Raw genomic sequence first — 22,769 nt, forward strand, 5'->3', positions numbered from 1 at the left:
CCAAGTCACCATATGTAAATTTTATGCCTTGCCTCCAGGTACAGCACACTCACTTGAAACAAACCCTTTTGGGGTCTGTTCCGAGTCATCTAGTGAAAAGTCAGCTTGCACAGTGGGTCACAAAGACACAAAATTGGCCCTGCTCCTAGCCCACTCAAACCATTTTGGGAAGGTGGGGATTTTCTCTCAAATCATGTTTACAGAGGTGTTCTCTGGGAAATAAGGAAGTGCCACATCAGGAAGCTGATGGAATTTTTATAAACTCAAGAGAAGGCAAATCGTTTTGGATTGGAGAACAAACTCTTTAAATACCAGACTTTAAGTTCTTATAGATACTTTTACTTATATTCATTTTTGATAGGCAGTTTTGTTGTGTTTTGAGCTTAAGCCATGATAAATGATCCTCCTTGTATTTTCCTTCTCCAGATTACACCAATATTAGACACTTATTATGTGTGAGGCCTTTTGCTTAGAGGTTTAAAAATAAACATCTAGGGGTGCCTGGGTGACTCAATCGTCATGATCTCTGGGTCCTGGGATCAAGCCCCACATCAGGCTTCCTGCTCAGCTGGGAATCTGCCTCTCTCTCCCCCTCTGCCCTTCCCACCCCACTCATGTGCACTTGCTCTCTCTTAAATAAGTAAATTAAATATTAAAAAAATGTTCATCTTTGGGATCAGACTCTTGGTCTTTCTAAGAAAATGCTCTGCCTCTAACAGTACCACCAAAGAGACAAAGAGTGTGGATAGAAAAGAGTGGGTCTGAGAGAAAGGATGTGCAGGGATGACTTTAGAGATACTATTCTCAGAGAAAGAACTGGAAACTCACAGTTTCTTCATTTCCCTTTAGAGTACTCTATGTTTTTATTGTCCTATTTTGAATCCAGTAATTTTGCCCTGTCACACCTTAACAACTGGGGGATTCATGTATGAAACAGCATTTTCTTTAATTGTCCAGAGTTTATTCTCTTTCAAGCTTCAAGAGAATATTTTGATGAAGTTGTCTGTGTACACACTATTCTAAACTGTCAGATGATAGAGACTATTCTTTCACCACATATCCCAGAGTATGCTCTTCTCTCTGACATTTCAAGTATCAAAGGCTTATTTTTATTTAACAGTCCTGATGATGCCATTCCATTGACACTGAGCTTTTCTATGTGTGCCCTCATCTGCCTCTTCACTGTGCATAGAAATAAGAGTTGTAGATTTTGCAGTCCTATTCAAAACAACACTGACCACATGATGTCTTGTATTGTCATTTATCCTTTGCATGGATGTTCTGCATCTCCAACCAGATTGGGAAGATAAATCAATCTTCCCAACTTTAGAGAAGATAGTCCAGTTCTTCTACCTCTTTGAATACTTGGTCCCTACCTCAGAGCCCGATTCTACTGTTCTTGATGGTCAAGATGCTAATTAAACCAAGTGTTTTTCAGATTTGAACTGTAATGTCCTCTCTCAGATGTCATATGTCTAAATCTCAAATCTGAAACCTCCAGAAACATCTCCTTCAGAAAAGGGATCAAAGAACAAGAATACTATTAAGTTGGGAGGAACCTAAATATTCATCATAAACCTAAATACTTCATCTTAGAGTTGATGACACTGAAGTCTTCCTGAAAGGGACTTGAATAAAATCTCCAGTGACAATGCTTGGAATTGGCTATTCATCTTTGATGGACTTATCTACCTTGGCAAAAAATGTGGAGATGAAAAAAAATTCTAGGCCTTTTTTCATGCCCTGAGGGAAAGATTCAATACTTCACCTGATGATAACAAGAATAAATAAAAACCATTATTTGTAGGAATGGATTGTTCTTCCAAGGATCTCAAAGCAGACTGTTATTAGGGGAGAATATTTTTTCTAGCCTTTTAATTTGGGGGCTAATAGCATCTCTGTAATGATTAGAGGGGAAGAAACAAATATGCCTGCAATGTGTCTAGCACTGTACAGTGTACTAAACAGCTTCACTAAAAGAGTACTTTTTCTTATAAACCTCAAGTATCTGATAAACCTTTAAACAATACAGGAAATTCCTCCCTTTTAAATTTGATACAATGGATGAAAAAAAGTAGATGGATTTATTTACTAAATACTTACTAAATAAATTTACTAAATTATTTACTAAATAGCTAACTAATAGGTTCCAGGACAAGACTCTTATTTGAAGGATTCAGGACAGAGTTCCTGCATACGAAACTACACTCTCTAATTGCATAATGAAAGTCCAGTGTGATTTTTTAAAACTTCTAAGTATTATGGTAGTTTTAAAATACGGTCTGGTTAGCAGCAACATAAATGGGCACAAATATTTTGAAAAGCATTTTGGAAGCACATGTCAAGAGTCCTAAAAATATTCATGTAACCTGATTCAGCAATTCTACTTCTGAAAAACCATCCTTAGGAAATTAACCAAAAAATAAAGTTTTAAGCCCAAAGTTTTTCAAAATAGCATTATTTATATTAGTGAAAGATTAAAGACAATCTCAATGTAAAAAAAAACAGGGAAATGCCAGTAAATTATGGTACAAACACTCAATCCGTGGCAACTGGGTGGCTCAGTCAGGTAAGCTTCTGCCTTCGGCTCATGATCTCAGGGTCTTGGAATGGAGCCCTGTGTAGTGGGGCTCCCTGCTCAGCGGGGAGCCTGTTTCTCCCTCTCCTTCTGCCCCTCCCCCAGCTTGTGCTTTTTCTTGCTCTCTGTCAAATAAATAAATAAAATCTTTAAAAAATAAAAAATAGTAATAAAGCCAGAGTTGGGGTCAGTTGGGGAGGAACCAGACAATTCTAACCAATCTATACCCCAGTCTTGAAGCTCTAATTCCCTCTGTTTCCTGACCGCCTCTAACCTTGGAAATCATGGAAGTAGAAGGATCATGGGAAAGTTGATCTTTATCTGTCTAGGGAGAACAGCAATAAAAGCTATCAAAAACCTGAAACATCATACTTAACTGCCTTCTTCTTTTCCCACTTTCCCCTCCTTCCTCATTAAGATAACTTTTGGTGTAGGGGCGCCTGGGTGGCTCAGTCGGTTAAGTGTCATCCAACTCTTGATTTCTGCTCAGGTCATGATCTCATGGTCAAGAGATCAAGCCCCATGTTGGGCTCCATGCTGGGCATGAAGCCTGCTTAAGATTGTCACTCTCAGAGTGCTGTGTGGTTCAGTGGTTAAGCGTCTGCCTTCGGCTCAGGTCATGATCCCAGGGTCCTGGGATTGAGCCCCATGTCAGTCACCCTACTCAGTTGGGAGTCTGCTTCTCCCTCTCCCTCTGACCCTCACCCCTGCTGGTGCTCTCACTTGCTCTCTCAAATGAATAAATTTTAAAAATAAAAAAAAAAGATTATCTCTCTCCCTCTCCCTCTGCCTCTCTCACCCTTCCCTCTCTTAAAAAGGAAAAAAAAAAAAAAAGGATAACTTTTGGTGTAGACACACACAAAAAGGAAGGACTCCAGTTCCTTAGGGAGTGACATTCTAATAAGACAAATCTCAGTCTGTGCAATGACTCCTCATAAACCTGTATCCACAAGTACAATAACACACAGCCTTCTGAGACACCAACATTTTAACTATTTAAGGATAAGGCTAATGAGAGTCCATAATGGCTTTTTAAAAGGAGGAAAGATCTAAGTTTGAGCAGAGGCAAAACATCATGTTTATATTAAGTGGAAGTTAAAAATGCTTTATTCAACTTTGATTCAAAATCAAAGATTCTGGAGGTCTAGACTCGGCTTCAAGCTAAGCCAAGTTCTGTCATTTTAATGATGCATTTTAGAAAATAAGGGGAAAATGGAGTAAAAAGGAGGTCTGTGGTCAGTATAAACACAAGTAAGACTGTGATGCTTAAACATGGTTCACTATGTCAAAATCTGCCCTAAATATTTTAATTCTCTCTGTGCTTGACTGTCTGGGTGGTCTGAGTTCATAAAGTAGCTTCAATGAAGACACAGTCCCTCTTCCTTTTCTCAGGGCTCTGAGCAGTTGCTTACCAGCCATACTGTATCAATGACATAATGGCCAGATGAACCTTAGTGATACTGCAGAGTAATTATTTTAAAGCAGTCCAATTAGCTTTAGTCTCATGTTTAGTTAAAATCATGCCCTTGGAAAGGTCATGTGAAAGACTCAGAAGAGATTAGTGGAGTATTTGATGAAGCCCCAGTTCTCAGAAAGCCATCAAATGAAAGGAGCTGAAACCACTCCCTCCTCCCTTAAAACCATGGGTGGACTTTCATTCACCAAAGCACTTCTACCTGGTCAGCCTAGGAACTAACACAGTATTGCGGAAAGAGGTTAAATGAACAGAAAACCCAGTGAATAAGCATCAAGCCTATACTGTGCCTACAGAAAAGTCACCCTTGAGTAACACTCCAAATCAGACAGGGACAAGGATTTTCATATCCTGCCAAAGCTCCAGCATCAGCATCAGCTTCTGCAACTGCTTTACTTCTGGGCTTCATTTCCAGCCCAGGAACCCATCCAGAGCCTTCTTTCTTCACCTACATCTCTGCTGCTTTTCCTCTCATCATACCCTCCATCTGGGCAAGGAAAACATGCCCATTCTCTTCCAGCCCTATCTGATCTTTCCCCTCCAGTTTCTTCCATTCTTGCTCTAATTAAGACTGCTCTTCTCTGTAATGACTCACCCTTGCAAGCCTGAAGGCTTGTTTTCCATTCTCTTAAGAAAGATAGGTGCTTTCCTTGTGGCTCTCTCCTCTAGAAGAATTCCATTCTCCCAATCAAAGACTGGAAGGTAAAATATGAATTTTTAACAGTACCTACAGGTTACCCTTTGGTAATATATGAAATAAGGTTATAAGCAAGTGGAAGCATACAGTTTGCTAAACAATGTGGCTGCTAGGAGACAAATAGCAGACGGCCCAAATTATCTATAGAGATGGGTCTTCAAATTTTTAATTTATATACATAGGTATATATAAATTACATATATATATAATAAAATATATATATATAATTTGTTGTTTTTAAAGAGAGAGAGAGTGCAGGGCATAGGGGCAGAGGGAGAGGGTAAGAGAGAATCTTAAGCAGGCTCCATGCCCAGCATGGAGCCCGACACGGGCTTGGTCTCATGACCCCGAGATCACCACCTGAGCCAAAATCAAGAGCTGGACACTTAACAGACAGAGCCACCCAGGTGCCCCTAATTTTTAATTTTGTTTTTAAAGGATAAGTCCTAAAGTGAATTTTTCAGATTTTCTATGTCCTCAGCAAAATCATTAGAACTCATTAACAACCAAGGCAAAGAACAGTTAATAAAATAATAAACAACTTTGTTCCTAGTTGTATTGAAAAAGCTAATCACTGACTTAAATTATGCTTTTCTGCAGGAGTCAGCAGAGAAAAAGCATTGTTTAAGCCTGGGTCTCCAGTGTGAAATTATCATCTGTGAAATCTCAGCTAACTCTTCTGATATTCAAAGAACTGTGTTAAAAGCTAAAAGGTAGGGGCACCTGGATGGCTCAGTTGGTTGAGCAACTGACTCTTGGTTTCAACTCAGGTCATGATCTCAGGGTCCTGGCATTGAGCCCCATGCGGAGCCCTGAGCAGAGCGCAAGCACGTGCAGCATTTCTCTCAAATAAATAAATAAAATCTTTAAAAGAAGGAAAAGCTAAAAGGTAAAATTCAAATGTAGGTAGAAATTTACACCCTACTATATTTACTTGAGAAACTAATGATTTTTATAAAGTTTGATTATCTAACGCTTAACATTAGCTAAGGAAATACAAATGAGAATGATCTATCAGTTTGCTAGTGGCTAAAGTGAAGAATTTGATCAGAAGATATGAACACATGTTAGTGCCTCTCCTTTCTCACCTGGGGAGGCTAAGAAAAAGGGAATGTCCTTGGGCTGAATTCCTTCTGGCCTCTATTGATGCTCTCTCCAAAGACACTGCTGGCTCTCTTATCTCTCTGCGGACTTATCTATGGGATTTTAACTCAAGCCTTTTCAAGACCCTTGGGCAGATTTTCTTTCAGGAATAATTTCTCCATTATGTATTGGCTTCCTGATTTATTATTAAATCCAAACCTTATCAAAGGTGAAGGACCAAAGGTTGGTTCCTTTGTCTCTACATAATCATTTTTCCTGTCCTCTATTTCCTTCCGTGGAAACAATGACCCCTGTACTCCATGTTCTTGAGACTCCGTCTCCTCTGAACATCTACAGGACTGAACACTATGTGTGCCCCCACCTCATACTTTCTATGGCCTAAATCCAAAAACAATAGACACAATCCCAAACCATCAGCCTGTCAGAGACATTCCAACTAGCACACCCTATATGACAGCCTGACATGGGTCCTTGAGGTCAATGTACTAGCTCACATGTTCAGCCTTTCCCATGTGGAGCATCCCCCACAAAGGGCACTCCAACTTAGACATTTCAGTTATAAGCTTAGTTCCAAATCACTTGCCTTGACCCAGTTTTAGTACTCCATTCCATTGTCTCTGGATTCTTGCAACTGCCATGCCTTTTTATGCACGCTCTTATTTGTATCCTCTGTCTATCCGTTAGAACTGATGCACACCACTATCTTCCTGAATATAACACTGGCTCACCCCAATAATTGGGCTGGTTCTTCCTCATCCACACTGCTTAGGTAATGCCTGTCTTGCTTTTCCTGGCAGCTTGGTACCTTCCTAGGTCACTCAGAGCCACTTTCTAGGTACAACATATTTTCTCCCTGATACAGCAAATGTAATAGAGTGAGAAAATTAAAGGATTATCAAGTTGTAAAGGAACGGTTGGGGCTCTCTTGTTTAGCATAATCAGGATTAGGTAACTGGCCAGTCAATTAAAACTCAGAGGGAGCAGAAGTACTGAGATTTTGGCTGCTAGAAGGTAAGAGTATCCTGTACACAGGGCATGATGAGTGCCAGGTAAGCTAGTGACCAGGTTAAGTGGAGGTCAGTTGATAAAGCCTCCACTCTAATCCTCAATTTTTTTATAACACTCACCAAAATTTACCTCCTAACCGAAAGAAAGAAAGAAAGAAAGAAAGAAAGAAAGAAAGAAAGAAAGAAAGAGAAAGAAAGAAAGATAAAGAAAGAAAGAAAGAAAGAAAGAAAGAAAGAAAGAAAGAAAGAAAAAAAGAAAGAAAGGAAGGAAGGAAGGAAGGAAGAAAAAGAAAGAAAGAAAGAAAGAAAGAAAAGAAAGAAAGAAAGAAAGAAAGAAAGAAAGAAAGAAAGAAAAGAAAAGAAAAGAAAAGAAAAGAAAAGAAAAGAAAAGAAAAGAGAAAGCACAATTTATGTTGATCAATTTAATCTTATTATGACATTCCCTAGAGCTGCAGGTCCAGGGAAGTGGCTTCTTCAGAAGCTCTGTTCCACTCACCTGCGATTCAGAACACCTTCTAAAAATTATCAGTAACCTTGACTGAGAATTTCTGTCAAATGCAGAAGACATTAAGCACAAACAATTCACATTCGAATCTCAAAGCAGATGGAATACGAATAATAAAAATCATGTTTCACTAGTAACTCTATAAGAGCATCATGTGATTGGACCAATTCACAGCAGTAATTGCAGTTTGGTACGTTATTCGTTCATCTATTTGAAATTTTGGAAGAGACTGTACAGCACAGTTAGGAGGCTTTGAGAGGCTGGAGCCCTTTCTGTTGTTTCAATGGTGCCAGCCACAGCATGTTTAAACACTGCTATTGCTAGCTGGGTGCCAGTGTGGTTTCACTAGCAAGTATGGGCAAGGATATTTTTTAGAAACTGAAAATAATTTCTGCCAAACCATGAAATCAACTGCTAAATCTATGAACTCCTAAAACAAACAAAAAACATCTCTATTCATATTTAGTGATTCCGTGTAAAAATCATTCTTGTCACAAACATACTTAACTCAAGGACCTTACAGAGAAATCTCATGGTGGGGAGCTTAGAACTAAAAGCAGTAAGCAGTCTCTCCACTCCCCTTCCTTCATTCACCTACAGCCATGGCAAGTCAACAAGACGGATTCTCAGGAGCACATTCAGATGAACCTGAGACACTGAGAGGAGGTCTAAGTAAAGGTGGACTGCCTGGGAAACAGTTACCAACTGTTTTAAAGGCATTTACCATTAAAGATGTTTGCTTTGGGGGTTTTGTTTGTTCATAAAAAGAAAGAGAAGAAAGGGAGTGGATTTAGAGATGCATAAAGCCAAATCCACAGTATTTGCATGATTATAAATACTACAATGTATACATAAATCAAGTACATAGATATGTTTCTTCCTCTATCGCCAGCCCATAACAAGATTATTGATTTCTTGAGAACTAGGACATTGCCTTCTCATTCTTTGCCATCATGCTCAGTTTTCACTGAGACTTTATTGATATACTCTACACAGGCAGCTGCTCGGTAAGTGCAGTATAGTGTGGTGGGTAAAAGCAAGCCAGATTGCCTGGGATTCAAATCCCAAGCCTAACACTTGCCAGTTGTGACCCTGGGCACACCACATAACCTTTCTGTGTCTTACATTCCTTAATTAAATGTAAAGCACTTAAAGGAAATGACTGGTGGTAGTAAATGCTCAATAAATACTGGCAATTATCTTTAACTAACTACAACTTATTAACCTTTGTGTGCAAGTGACCCACTGACTGCTTCCTAGATAAAAGACTCTAGAATGGAAATGCAGTTTTCTATTAATAATAGAGAAATAGTCTTTCTTCAAACTCAAGGACATGGTATCAGAACATGGATAATCTGGAGCCATCAAAGTTGTGTCCTCAGGGCGCCTGGGTGGCTCAGCCATTAAGTGTCAGCCTTGGCTCAGGTCATGATCCCAGAGTCCTAGGATGGAGCCCTATGGGGCTCCCTGCTGGGCAGGAAGCCTGCTTCTCCCTCTCACATTCCCCTTGCTTGTGTTCCCTCTCTCACTGTCTCTGTCAAATAATAAATAAATGAAATCTTTAAAAAAAAAAAGTTGTGTCCTCAGAAATAACTGATTGATATTTTATGCCTCCTGTAAACTAACCACCAGAAGGGATGTCCTGTGGATCTGCAGGTCCTGGTGACCAAATGGAAAATACACTGGCATGCAAATTTGAAGAAATTCACACTGTAGTATAGTTCTGTCCTTAACTATCTGTGTAACTATGATATAATCATGTTATCTCTCTGGATTTCAATGTTTTCATGTATATAACGGGAAGTTTGATCTAGCAGTACTATCCAGCAGAACTTTCTGCTATGATGAAAATGTTCTGTATCTGCACCGTCAGGTATGGAAGCCACTAGCTACATGTGGCTACTGAGCACTTAAAGTATAGTGAATGCAATTGAGGAAATGCATCTTTAATTTTCATTTTAATTATTTATAATTAATTTACATTTAGTTTTACACAGCCACAGATGGATAGCGGCTACCATATTAGATAGCACAGACAAGGTATTTTTAAAGATCTTTTCTGGTTCTAGCATTCTGTGAGTCATAGAACTTCTCTAGGTAAAGAATGTGGAAAACAAGTATTATGACAGTGGATCTTAAAACTTACTCAGTGTCTAGGGTCTGTATACTTTGGAAGGTGGTTAAAAGAAAATATATAAAAAAGGACGTTTAAGAACATAGGTCTTGAGAAGTTAAGAGCACTTCTGCCTGGAGAGAGTGGAGTACTCTAATGACTCCCCCTCCCCATGATATTTTCCAAGTCCTTGACTACACCTGACTTGAAAGTCTCACTTTATGAAAAAAAAGTCAATATTAATTGACATTTATTGAGTATTTATTATAGTGTAACTCATTTAATTCACAATAAACCTGTTATACAGATATATTATTACTATTATTGACTTACAGATGAAGAAAGTAAGGCAAAGAAATGTTAAGTAACTTGCCCCAGGCTATCCAACTAGAAATGAAAGGGTGCACCAAGATATGAGCCCAGACAATTAACTCTAGACAATTAACTGCCCTTGTAAAAATGAAAACAAACTTCTTAATGAATAATAATACACATACAGAACAGTGCTCAAATCAAAAGTACACTTGATAAATTTTCACAAAGTGAACATACCCAGATCATTTCCAGAACTTTTCCAGCATCACAGTCCCATTCAGTCACTGCTCACCCCACCTCAACTATGCTGATTTCTAACACTCTAGTTTGGTAGAACATATACTTTAACCACTTATTGTTTATCCCTGAAGACAGTACTAGAAAATCACATCTTTGTAACCAAGAGAAAAAACAAACACACATTTATAACAAGAGCCATAGCTATTTGGTGATCTCAAATCCATCTACAGTAAAATGGACAATCCACAGATAGGAAAGCTACACATTCCCTCAATATGTATTTTTTGAGCACCTACTCTACAGCAAGCGCTGTGCTAGTGAGCACTGGTATTCAACACTGATCAAAAAAGGCAGGGTTCCTGCCTCATACAGTATTTAGTCCTTGGCCCAGCTCATCAACCAAAGGTCGATTTATAGTGGAGGGGCTTACGCAGTGGCCTTGGTGGTAGCTGACAGGCTCAGTGGTAATGCCAGTGGTGGTGCCAGCACCTCAGAGAGGAGTTTCCCTGGCTTTGGTCCCTAGAATTTAAGCAGAATGCCCTTCGAGCCTCCTGGAATTTTGGAAAGGTGACAACTGGAACTCGTTGCATGGCTTCACACTAAAAATAACTCTTTAAACAATTTCTAAATACTGTCTTTATAAGCAAAAACTTGAGAAAAGTCTGCAGGCTTAATGTAACCAGAGAGATTACAACATGAGATGGGAAATGTGGGAATATTGTGTGGACAGAAAAAAAAGGCCACATGGGAATTCCATCCCAGCTGATGAAGAATGATTGCTCTACAATGACAAGCAACTGGGCAACTCTAATATTTTCCAGAGCGAGAAAGGGGCTGATGCAAGACAGTGAAAAGGGGTACTTCCAACAAACATATTCTAGGATATCCACAAGCAAAGGGACCAGTGACAGTAAGGGGGGAATAAAAGCTTCCATGTGTTACTGAGAGTTGAGCTGTGACCTAGGCATGTGTAAGTATGCCTGGGGATACTTCAGCCACTGTTCCCCTCTGGCTCAGGGAAAATGTACATGGAAGTCAACTCTTAAATGCACCCGTCTTGCTTTTTCCAAAGTCAATCTGATCTCCCCCTTGAAATGCATATGCTAATATGACTCTGGGGAATTGTGCAAACCTACCAACACACCACAAGTTCAAGCTGTTTAGACACTGTTGGGTTTTCTTAATGCTGAGAAAATAGCATGGGAGCCCTGCAGGAACTGTGCCATCACTGTGTTTTTCTTATCCAAGCTAAGTTCTCACACTAGCTGGAGCTCTTGCATCTACTGTACAATGAAAACATACTGTGGGAACAACTGAAATTGCATCTCGGGGGAGGAGAAGGGGTGCGTTATCTCCTGTTACCCAACTCCATGCTATCCAATCAATGTTACCCATCCTTGCGTCAAATCCACATAACTAATGGAGCATGACTGGCCCTGAGGGCCCCAGTCTATTTATTTTAAACAATGAATGGGAGTAAGCAGTAAACAGGACGTCCCACCACGTAAAGCTGATTGGGGCTGTGCAGAGGGCTTGCAGGGAAACCCGAGTCCAGAGAGGGCAGCTAGTGTGCAGTGAACTGAAAGAGGGACCCAGGTTCTTTCCTGTAAATGAGCAAGAGGCAAACTCCCAGGAGCTTTGCGGTGCCAAGGACGAGCAGCCAGGATTAAGCAAGGAATTCTGCATGGCTCAGAAAGTTCTACCTCGAAGAAAAGTCTGAGCAAGAGAAAAGACACACTTCCAAAAAAAGTTAGGACATCTAAATCCACAGCTCATAATCTCTCCTTGCATTGATCTCAGCTTGAATACAATGGGACCTGGCAATCTTCCCACTTGGGTCTTGTGCCTTGACAAACCAGAGAGCAAAAACTAATGCTTCATCTTTAGACTATGTGGAGCAAACCCAAGGCTACTTTGTAAAGGTCTGTGCAATGACCTGCTCCCTGGAGCCTATGCAATACTGGCTGGGAAATTCCCAGAGCCTGCAAATGGTAATTTCTGCCTTTTTGTCTGAGAGATGGTGCTCTAAAGGAGTGTCCTCTTCGTTTTCTCTTCCTATGGCCAAAATCTCTTTACAATGCACCCTGCTCTTTTCTTCAAGGGGATGGGGCCAGACTCTTCTATTTATTAATTCGCTCCTCAAATATTTATTGAGCACCTGCTTATGTTAGGTACTTTTCTAGGGGATGAAGATACAGTACACCCAAGACAGACAAAGTTGCTCCCTTCATGGGGATTATATTCTAATGAGGGAAAAGATGAAAGACAAGTAAGTAAATGCATCACTTAATATTAGGCAGTGATAAGCAGCATGCAGAATAAAGAAAGTAAGCTAAAGAGACACAGAGTTATTACAGATAGGGTGGTTAGAGAAAGTACCTCTAAGGAGATGGAATTTCAACATAAACCTAATGATGTAAACAAGCCATGTAGACACCTAGGAGAAACATGATCCAGGAATAGCACGGCAGTAGGAATAGAAAGTACAAAGGATAGAAGGTGCAACCAGGCCTGGCATGCAGAAGGAACAGCAAGGAGACAAGTATGGCTAGAATACAAGAAGCAAGGGGTATAACAGAAGATGGTATCAGCATGAGAGAGGAAGGCAAGTACCTAATCACATAAGACTCAGGTAAGGATTTTGCATTTCATTCTAAGGGAAAGGGAAGTCATTTGATCATGGCTAGGATATGATCTTTATTGCTAAACTTTGTGACTCTCAGTAGCCCCATTCCATCACAGTGGCCCCACAGTAAGACTGACAGCCAAAGTTCTAGCTGGAGAATACACAGCCCACGAGGAAAAGAAAAAGACATAATGCTACAGCCGTTCCAATGGATCAAAGCTCAGACGTGACAGCAAGACCATGAGGATTTTTCAATACAATTTCCTGCCCTCTGCCCTTCTCTTTAAAATGGCCCAGTTGCTATTCTTGGGACCTGGAGAAATTCTGGGTCCATCATATCTGTACCCTGACTAGCCACAGGTTCCTCCCTGGCATGCACATACGTTGTGCCCACCTTCCCACTTCCATTGCCTGCTATTCCCACATTAACCCAAATTTCCTGTCACAGTGAATTATGCATCCTCCTTGACTGTGTTATGCCTCTATGCCTGGAATGTGCCCATTATTCGGCCACAGTGACATTCTCTGCCTTGTATGCCTGAGGAAACGCCCACGCATCCTTTAAGAGTCAGCTTAAATAGTATCTCTTCTGTGAAGGACACAGTGTTTCTTTTAATATAAATCACACTGTATTGGAGTATAGACAGATGGCCACAGATAAGAATAAATTATCCAGACTTGGGAGGAAAGGTACCAATTTCAAAAGATGCTGTTCCAGCTTGTTGCGTTGGAGGAGGTACCACACCCCTGGTGTAGAAGAGGGAGACCACTCTAAGGGAAGATGTGCTGCTAGTGTCCTTCATCAGAGAAGGGGTCACTTCTGGGATAGGAAGAGGCAAACCAGAGGGGGAAAGATTTCTTAGGGACTGAGGAAATTGGGTTAGACACTCACCCGTGAAAGCTCTGAACTTTTTCCACTAGATGGGGCTGAGCTGACCCTGGCCACTGGAGTTAGGCTGGGAAGTGGCCCAATGTGCTTCTGGGTTTGTGTGTCAGTTCTGTCCTCCTGGAGTGAATTGATGAAAAGAACAAAGTTACTGCTCCCTGAGGTGAGGACTGTGAGGAGGGCTGCTCCTCTGTCAATGAGGAAAACGGAGAAAGCAGAATTGGATGGTTATCTGTCCCAGCTTTTTTCGCCCCCGACAGCAGCAATAAAGCACAGAAAGTGGCCTGTTTCTTGGGTATGTAGCTTCCAATCCAACATACACAGATTATTTTTTGTGTGTAGGGAAACTAAGTTCCAGATTTATTAGAAAGACTTGAGAGTATCTAGTACTATCTAACCCTTTTGATACAATAAATACCTTGGAGATTCTTGGGCATCTGTGGGGGAGGAAAACTGGGGAAAGCTGGAATTCCTACTCTGAGGAACAAATAGAGGTTTAGGATTGTTGAACGTTAGGCCACTGATGTGGATAACATCAACAGACCCAATACCTGCAAGACTGGACTCACAGATTATGTCATTTTTTACTTCTCTGCCTCATTCTTCAGGAACAGAGAAGGCATGTTACCCATCTCTTTTCTCCTGCAACAATCAGGATGCCTGGCACTTAGTGGATTCTCAGTAGATGTGCACTGAACAAACACATGAGTGGGTAAATAAGGAAGGGGAAAGGAGATGAAGGAGGGGAGCGGAAAAAGGGAGAAAGCCCGGCAAAACTGGCCATATGGGAAACCATGTGTTCAGACCAAAGACTTGTGTGCTTTCCAACGCTTTCAGTCCATAAAGGCAAGTGCTTCAACTGGAAAACCATACACCACCTTTGATCTTGCCAGAAGAGGTCTTTCCGTATCATTTATAGAAGAAATGCTTGCTAACCCGTTCTGCTATTGAAACAGCTCCACAATTTACCCATTGATTGATAATCCCTGACTAAAGAATATGTATTTCCATAGAATGAGATGTTAAATAAAGTAGCTGCCCTGCATTGTGGACAATCTTAACTCAGAAGAAGACAGCAATCACAGCCCAACAAATGGTTATCCACTGTCTCTCATGACTAAATTGAGGTTAAAACCCAAGTAGCTCCTTGTATAAGAACAAAGTTGCTGAAATTCCAAAAAGGCAACTAAATTCTGAACTTCCCATTGACTCCGTTCAGCAGCAAAGAAGATCATAATTATTATTTTAGTAACTGGGAGGAACAATGGGTTTTTGTTTAAAAGGCATGAGTCTGAGTCCTGACTCTGCCTTCATTCAACTGTGTGACATTGGTCAAATCATTTAACCGCTCTGAAATTTGGTATCCTCATCAGTAAAGCGAAGATAATAATAGTTAACTTGCAGTGTTGCTGTGAAGACTAAACAAAATGGTGCGTGTGAAATAATTGTGAAGTACTGAACACAATATGAATACAAGTCATTTTGGATACAGTTTTGTTACTAAAATAACAATAGGATAAACCAATATATTTATAACCTATTTACTTTATTATTATAATTAAGGAATATGGTCAAGGGATAACATTAAATTTTAGGCAGGAATGTGTATTCTAATCAATATATACGAAAATTGAGATGTTTTCTTTAAAATCATTAATCAGAGTTACAGCAAGTAAAAGAGCCCCTGGGAGAAACATAAAGCTTCTAAGAGTTAAGAGCATTTTTATAATTTATTGCCTTTCATATTTTGCTTTTCAAATCCACCTCAAAATATTGGTTCCTCACGGCCATTCATACTTTGTAAAATTTTATCTGGCCAGAAAAATAAGGCCTTTCCAGGCACAGCAAGGTCAGAAAGTATAAATACAAAGATGGATAGAATTGATGACATAAAAATTCTAAATGTCAACAGAGCAAGAAACCAAACAAATAAAGCACAGTTGAAAGATTACAAAGTGGGGTAAAGTGTAGCAAACAGAAAAGAGAAAGTGTCAAATTCCTGCATTTATAAGTTTTTAACACAAAAATTATAAATAATACGATGGCAAAAATGGTCAAATGGTATAGAAAGATAACTATAAGAGAAGAAACACAGATGACCAATAAGAAGAATGCCTGATCTCCATAGGAATTTTTTTTAAAGTTTTTATTTATTTATATTAGAGAGATGGGTAGAGAAAGAGAGAGAGAGAGAGAGAGAGAGAGAACAAATGGCAGAGAGGGTCAGAGGGAGAGGGAGAACCAGACTCCCTATTGCGCAGGGAGCCTGACACAGGGCTCAGGGCTGGATCCCAGGATCCTGAGATCATGACCTGAGCCAAAGGCAGACACTTAACCCCTGAGCCTCCCAGGCGCCCCCTATCTCCCAGGAATTAAAGGAGTGCAAAGTAAAACAAGAAGAAGCTATTTTTCACTTATCAGATGGGCAAAGGTTTAAAAGAATGCTAATTCCCTTTGTTGGAGAGGGTGTAGGAAGTGGGCACTCTATTAACTGTTGGTGGGATTAATTTTGGTACAACCTTACAGAAGGGCAATTTGGCAAGATCCATAAAAGTCTAAAATATGTAAACCCTTTGACCCAACTCTTCCACATCTAGATATTTATTCTAAAGAAATCATGAGACGAATGCATAAGATGTCTGTACAAAGGTATCTCCCATGGAGTTGTTTATTACAGAAAACTGGAAGCAACTTAAATATCCAGGGGATTATTTTGAATAAATGATGAAACATACATACGGTGGAATAACACAAAGAATTATATTAAGCTATTTACTGATGTGAAAATGCTATCTGTAATTAGGAGACAAAAAGGTAAAAACTATGAATCTGGTTATTGTCCTTGGGTGAGATGGGGTTGATATTCACTCTCTACTTCTCTCAATTGTTCCATTCATGTTTTTATTATACCAAGCATGTAATAAATACTGTTATATTAAAAGAGATCAAAGCTATTTCTAAAACGATTTTTTTTCAAATCAATAGAGCTATTTTCATAACTTTTTCACATCACAATATTTTAAGTATGACTTCCTTTTTTCTTAGAGGTCCCAACTGAGACCTAGGAGAGCATGAGTCTCTAGGAGAGCGTGATTTGTTTTCATCCTCAGAGCTTGATATGCACAGTTTATTTTTTTTAAAGATTTTATTTATTTATCTGACAGAGATAGAGAGAGCCAGCGAGAGAGGGAACACAAACAGGGGGAGTGGGAGAGGAAGAAGCAGGCTCACAGCAGAGGAGCCCGATGTGGGGCTCGATCCCACAACGCCGGGATCACGCCCTGAGCCGAAGGCAGACGCTCAACCGCTGTGCCACCCAGGCGCCCCATATATGCAGTTTAAAAGCTAAAATAATGAGTCAGCCTCTTTCTCCCCAACTCCTACCAGGAATAGTTGCCACCGTTCCTGCTTTTCTATTGCTAGGACAAAACTCAGCTCCAAATCAAAGAACCCAACTGTATGGAATAGCCTTTTCACACAAGGCTGTTAATCACTTCTCTGGCTTTTGCTTGCCCATCTCTGAGGTGAACAAGGGCCCAGGCCTGGGGTTACTTTATTCAAGAACAGCAGTGTAATTCCATTTAAAAAATCAGTTAGTTCAGTGAAAAAAATATATTCAGGACCAGAGCTTAGCTGATATAGCACAGCAAATGGAGGATACTGTGGTTCTAGAACAAGGTTGCACAGACTTAAATTCTACTTACTATCTCTGTAACTTTGATGAATTACACTAACCCTCAGATCTCCCACCTATACAATAAGTTTATGAATATATTCTTCATAGGATGGTCATAAAGATGAAAGGAGAAATCACATATACAACACTTAGCACAGTACCTGACAAGTAGTTAACACTCATGGATGCCAGTCATTAATATCATCATTTGTCTTAATTATCTGTTGTTGTATAATTAATCCAGTTTCTGTGGATCAGGAATCTGAGGAAGGCTTGGCTGGGTCTCCTGGCTTTGGATCTTGCACAAGGCTACAGTCAGGGTGTCAGCTGGAACTGCAGTCATCTTACTGATAAACGGGGGGAGGATCCACTTAGAGGCTTGGTCCAGGTACTGAACTGGCAAGATTTAGCTCCTCATGGGCTGCTGGACTGAAGTCCTGTTTCTCAGTAAGATGGCCCTCAGTTCTTTGCCACGTGAGCCTCTCAATAAGCCAGCTAAGAACAGGGCAGCTTGTTTCATCAGAAAGAGCGAGTAAAAGGGCAAGAGGGAGTGGCAGCATGAGGGAAAGTGCAAGCAAGATGGAATTCACAGACTCTGATAACCTAATATTGGATGTGACAGCCCATCACTCTTCCCATTTTCTATTCCATAGGAGTAAGTCACTAGTCCCAGCCTACAAATAAGGAGAAGAAATTACACAAGGGAGTGAATACAAAGAAGTAGGGATCATAGGGACCCATTTTAGAAACAGCCTACCATATTATTTTCCAAGCTTTTCCAAGAAAATACTAACATCTGAGAAGTATATTGTATGACTTTAGTAGACTTATACAAACCCAGACAAATTTCAAAGTGTCTAATTAGATAGTGGATTTTGAACTATTATCTATGTTAACATAGATAATGGGCTCAGGGCTGGATCCCAGGATTCAACATAAGGAAAAGAGCTGGTGCCATAGAAGTCTTCTCTAGTATTTATATTACAAAAACAAAAGGGTTTTTTTCCTGTTTGTTTTCCAAATATAACCCAACTCTTTACCCTCTAAGATACTCCTTAACTAACTTTTAAAAGGATTAGACACCACCTCAGCTCTTGGAGTCACTTTCCTCTTAGAGTAAAGAAGGGTGGCCCCATACTTGAGTCCATCTAAGTCACAGCCCACCTCTTGCTATCTTCTGGTTCCTAATGGGCCTGGGGCTATTGTTTATCTTCCCAATTCACCCCAGGTTGTGAGTACCCCATTTTCTTCCCTCCTCAAAGCACCAGGGAGACTTTGTCACTTGATTTCAGAGAACAATTTAGTTTTTCTTGGGTCTTTCAATTCTCTTTCCAGATCACACCTAATACTACAAAAACAAAAACAAATGTCTATCAAGAGAAGAATGGATAAATTGTAATATTACAATGGGACTACCTTCCATGTGTGGAAGAGCACACAGCAGTGAAAAGAAACTCACTGGGCTGCAACAACATGGATATATATATATTTATTTTTTAAATTATGTTGAGTAAAAGAAGACACTGAAAAGTACAACTTTAGAATTTTACATGACTTTCAAGAATAGGCAAAATTAGTCCATGGAGATAGAAGTAAGAATAAATGTTACCCTGGTGGGGAGGTGGGAAACTATTGAGTGGACGGGGACATGAGGTAACTCTCTGAAGTGATGGAAATGTTTTAGATCCTGATCTAGGTGAAAGCCATATTAGTATACAAATACGTAAAAAAGTCTTTGGCCTGTTCACCTAAGATGTCTGCATTTTGTAATGTGGAAATTACACCCAATAAACACTGAACAAAATGAAAATACTGAAAATGCTTTTTTCTCATTAGGCAGAACCTCCTACCCCACTTCTACGGAACACCCAGATAAACTTCAATACTCTACCATGTCCTGCTAGGAGAAATATATCCTCCCATCTTTTCCTGTTGGGAATTACTACATAATTCATTTATTCAACTGCTATTTATGCAGCATTCACTATGTCCTCTATAGAGCAGAACTGGATTTGAGGAGCCAGAGCTGCAGGAAGAACTTACTACTTTATCCCTAGAGTACACTTGCCCTGGTGATTGGCTCAGGGCAGGCAGCCCGGGCTTGTAAGTGGAACCGGATGAGAGCCAACTCCTAATCATACACACAAACTTCTGGTTCAACTAGAAATTCAGGGGCAGGTGCCTCACAGACAGACAGGTGAGTGAGTGCAGAGATGGGAGCTCCTTTCCTCCATTTAACCCCTTGTCCTTTTTCTCATGAGCATGCTTGACAAAACATGTGATGGGGGATTAAGAAAGGGGGCTAATCTTGATAAACAGAAGGTTGCCAAACCACCTTCAAAGGAGTTGAGATAACTCAACAGGAATCATTTCTTCCCCGAGGAGTACCAAGAAACTGATGGCATCTAGGGTGGTTGTCTAGTTGAGGGTGGAGTCAGAGTCAGCATTGTAGATAAAGGAAGAGAGGTTAGTAAGACAGGTTTTCCAAGCACACGGGAATATGAGGTGGGGAGGTGGCTTGGTGTGTTTCCAGAGTCCTCACCAGCTGAGGGTATTTGGTACCAAAGTCTTCAGGGAAATTCTCCTAAATATCTTCCAAGTTCCTATTCTTTGAAACAGAATTAGACCAGGCTCTGTTGCTAAAGGCACAATCAGCATTTCATTGGTGTTCACAAAGGATTGTACTCATTTTTTTTTCTAAATGAACCAAAAACCAAGGTTTTTTTCAGGAATTACAGGCTTTAATGTAGAGAAGCAATGTTATGTATAAAACATGGTGAATCCCTTTCCATTCTTTGTTCACAGTCCATTATCCTCAGCTTCTAAGGATGCTGATATCTTCTCTCATCTTCAACATTTATAACCTTACATCAGAAATACCAATGGCTTTTAAAATATTACATATCTATGGCATTTTTATAATGATGCACTTTGATGTTTAAGACTTTTAGGAGCAAACACTCATACACACAATTGTTTTGATCAGCTTAAAATACAAACTGTTAGAAGTATGCACATAGACAGAATATCCTAGAGTTAGTAAATATATGAGATTAAATAAACACAAATCAATTTTAAATGAATATTGATTCCTTTAAAATTATACCTAGGAAGATACTTATTCCAACAAAAACTCCTTTGAAATTCTTCTTGGAGCTAGTTTGTCAGTGGCACATAATACAGTGAGAGACAAGATGAAACTCATAATTTTACAATTATAACTTTAATTAAGAAAGATGTTGGCCCAGCTTACAATCAAAATCAAAACCACCATTAAAGAGGATGATACACTCTAACTGAGGCAATCTTAAAATATCCACAGTTCAAAAGTGTAATTAAAAAAAAAAGTGTGGGGGCGCCTGAGTGGCTCAGTTGGTTAAGCGTCAGACTCTTGATTTGGGCTCAGGACATGATCTCAGGGTTGTGAGATTGAGCCCCACACTGGGCTCCAAGCTCAGCAGGGAGCCTCCTTGGGATTCTCTCTCCCTCTGTCCCGCCCTCCCCTCTCTAAAATAAACAAATAAATCTTAAAAAAAAAAAAAAGTCCAAGCTATTCTTTAAAGGAAACAACAGTCATTTTTGATAATAAGACCTTTTGTGAAATTTTTTTAAAAAGGAGAGAAAACCATCCAATCTCATTCTAGTGTTATCATTCCTCTATCAATGAATACATACGTACATTTAGACCATGCATCTCACCATCACTCAATGAATGAAACTTTTTAGTTTTAAAAAATAAAATTTATAAATTTTTCTGTTAATAAATTAATATAAATTAATCAAAGAGTTTGGGGAAACATGAAAGAGTATAAAGAAGAAAATACAATCACCTATTATCCCACCACCAAGAGATTAATAATTTTAAAGGCCAGTTTTCTACATTACCCTAAAAAGGATTAGGATGAAGCTGAGATGGCCCAGTTGGTTGAGAAATGACATTCAGGAAAATTTCCATTATCTTGTAAAAACGTAACACTGGGGAAGAAAATCAAGTTACAACATTCTCTCTACAAGTCAGTCCTCAAATAATCAATGCCAAATGTATGAGTGCCTTTGGTGTTAGGAATTCTTAGCCTATCATCTGGAGAAGTAGTGCCTTTCTCACCTCAGAAAGCTGTGTCTCATACAGTGGAACAAGCCAAGAGGTGTTTGTCTTTCCAAGCAAATTGGGCTCAGTAAGACAGAACAGGAGGTGCTATCAGCTTTTTCAATACAATTGGAGCCACTGAAACCTTTCATCCACTAGCTATGGTCAAATCCAAACAACCCTGCCAACATCTGGACTCCAGAAACAAAGGGCTCTACTCTTCCCAAGGGCCCTGAATTTACCTATGAGGACCAAGGTAAGGAAAAAAGCATTCTTGACAAAGAATTTCCAGAGTCCTGAAGTGTAAACCTCAGTTTACTACTAATTACTGTAACTGCGAGCCAATAACAGTATATGGCACCTGAATTCCTCCATCTACATTACTAGAAGTCCATATAAAACCAACTGAATGAGGATTTCCTCTTTACCATCTTCCTGTATTCCTTTGGCTATGTTGATGCCCTTCCTCTGTGTCTCAGTCCCTGAGCTGAATGTTGACTCTATGAATCTGTAGCAAAGTGGGGACCAGTCTGGATTGGAGAGGCAGACCTCAGAGATACCAGCATACAGTTAAGGCTGAAGTAATAGGACTAGAGCACATCTCCAAGGAAGAGTATGTAGAGTAAGAAGAGGGAAAGACCACAATGGAGATCTGAGGAACCCTTAAAGTCTGGAAAGACATGGTGACTAACAAAAATAGGGGAAAAGGAACAGAGGCATGCATGATGGTATCTGTATTCTGAATGCATACTGTATTATCATTATTTGTTATAAAGATCTCCTTTATATTGAATATCTCAAGAGCAAGAACTTTGTCTTATTTATCTTTGGGTCTTCTTTAGCACCCAGCAGATGCTTAAGTGATATCTGCAGAAGGGAGAGCAGAAGAAGGAAAGGGTAGAAGTAGAAAAAGAAGGAAAAAATGGAAGAGATGGAGTAAAACTACGAAGACAGGAAGGAGGAAACCAACCAAAGAGGTAATATTTCACAAGGATACCCTGTCTAGCCCGCTTGTTATAAACAGAACTGTGGTGACCAAGTAAGGCTCTGAACCAAAAGAAACAGAGAAAGAAGCCTGGATATAGAGCATTGCAATGCATATCCAGCAGAATTTACTGCTGAGGAAACTCAAGGCCAACTCCAGGGAATCAGCCTCCACAGCAGAGCCCTGTTCCCACTCAGAGTACCCAGTGCTTCTACAGGTACATGAAAAAATAGTGGTAACTTAAGTAAAGTGAAGGCTTTGGAAGTGAAGACATCTTCACTGGTTCTTTAGGCTGCTATTTAAAAAAGCAATAAAATAGATCTTGGGAACTCAGTTGGCTCAGTACTAAAAAGAAGGCACAAAAGACTTAATAGCAGCCAAATAAATCTGTGTTTACAATTTTCCACTTACAGTGGCTTGCAGGAGATAAGACTGTGAGGTGGCAAAGGGAGAGCAGAAAGGTACTGGTTTCAGAA

At 39.8% G+C, this 22,769-nt stretch overlaps 1 protein-coding gene across 1 annotated transcript in view; it reads right to left on the minus strand.

The window, feature by feature from the left end:
- Window positions 1-22,769, minus strand: part of ANKRD55 (ankyrin repeat domain 55) — a 697,933-nt gene that overhangs the window by 366,541 nt on the left and 308,623 nt on the right. The window contains exon 4 of the mRNA XM_034656252.1: window positions 13,552-13,665. The gene's annotated coding sequence lies outside the window, so the exon portion shown is untranslated. The remainder of the gene's footprint in view (window positions 1-13,551; window positions 13,666-22,769) is intronic.

The sequence above is a fragment of the Ailuropoda melanoleuca genome, chromosome 3, assembly GCF_002007445.2.
Source record: "Ailuropoda melanoleuca isolate Jingjing chromosome 3, ASM200744v2, whole genome shotgun sequence".
In the NCBI taxonomy this organism is placed as follows: Eukaryota; Metazoa; Chordata; class Mammalia; order Carnivora; family Ursidae; genus Ailuropoda; species Ailuropoda melanoleuca.